This window comes from Physella acuta, unplaced genomic scaffold, assembly GCF_028476545.2.
Source record: "Physella acuta isolate Inbredline_101_S28 unplaced genomic scaffold, ASM2847654v3 ptg000442l, whole genome shotgun sequence".
Classification (NCBI taxonomy): Eukaryota; Metazoa; Mollusca; class Gastropoda; family Physidae; genus Physella; species Physella acuta.
The window spans coordinates 379,392-380,281 of record NW_026731961.1 but is presented as its reverse complement, the minus strand read 5'-3'; the positions used below and the strand labels follow the sequence as shown (position 1 = coordinate 380,281).

Below are 890 nucleotides of genomic sequence, written 5' to 3'. Positions count from 1 at the left end.
TGCTTCCATAGCCTTTGTCCAACCAAGAACAAACTACATGGCAGCAGTTGTTTAATTTTGAAGTTGTCTCTCCTAGAAGAGTGGCTGTCCCCAGCTAACGAGCCTCATCTGCCCGAGGGTTCGATCTCGAGACTTTTCGGCTTAGCAGCCATGAGCTTTGCCGACTCGACCACTTCGTATTTATTAATAGTACACACTCCACCATTCAAATCATGTAATACATCATTTGATATTGAGCCTTATACTGTGTTTTAATAATGTACAGTATTTTATGTATGTTCTTTCGTTGATTAACTGGCGATTGAAAAAGAAAAGAAAGTTAATGAAAAAAAAATATAACAATAGGCCGATTTAATAGAACCCAATTTACTACCTATGATATGATGCATGCAACGCATGCTTTTTTTTAAATTTAACGCGCTAGGTATTGTTAAATTGTACTTTAGCGAAAATATGACATTAATGAGCAACACCCACATCTCAGATTCGTATGAGAAAAAAAAGGAAATAGCCCCCAGTGAGGATTGAACTCACGACCCCTGGTTTACAAGACCAGTGCTCTAGCCACTGAGGTATGGAGGCTTTGTTGTCTAATTTTAAATTCCGTTTGTACACTAATACCATATACAAATATTGTTCATTTGATTTTGTTGAAAATTTGCCGAAATAAAATGTAGATTTAAAACCTGAACTTTAATTGAATTCGTTGTTGAATAATTAAGGTAAAATTTAAGGATAATCCTCTATAATGCTTTATTTTGAACACAGATTTTGTTTTATTTAAATGTTATATGATAAAGTAAAACTAAAACCTTAACACTCCCCACATGCGTGAAGTATGAGCTATGTGTTAAGTAAACAGAAACAGCCTATTGTCATCGATTATTCGC

At 34.7% G+C, this 890-nt stretch overlaps 1 non-coding gene across 1 annotated transcript; it reads right to left on the bottom strand.

The window, feature by feature from the left end:
* Positions 1 to 509: 509 nt before the first annotated feature.
* Positions 510 to 582, bottom strand: Trnat-ugu (transfer RNA threonine (anticodon UGU)). Its single transcript has one exon. It is a non-coding gene; the product is annotated as a tRNA-Thr (tRNA).
* Between the last annotated feature and the right edge of the window lie 308 nt (positions 583 to 890).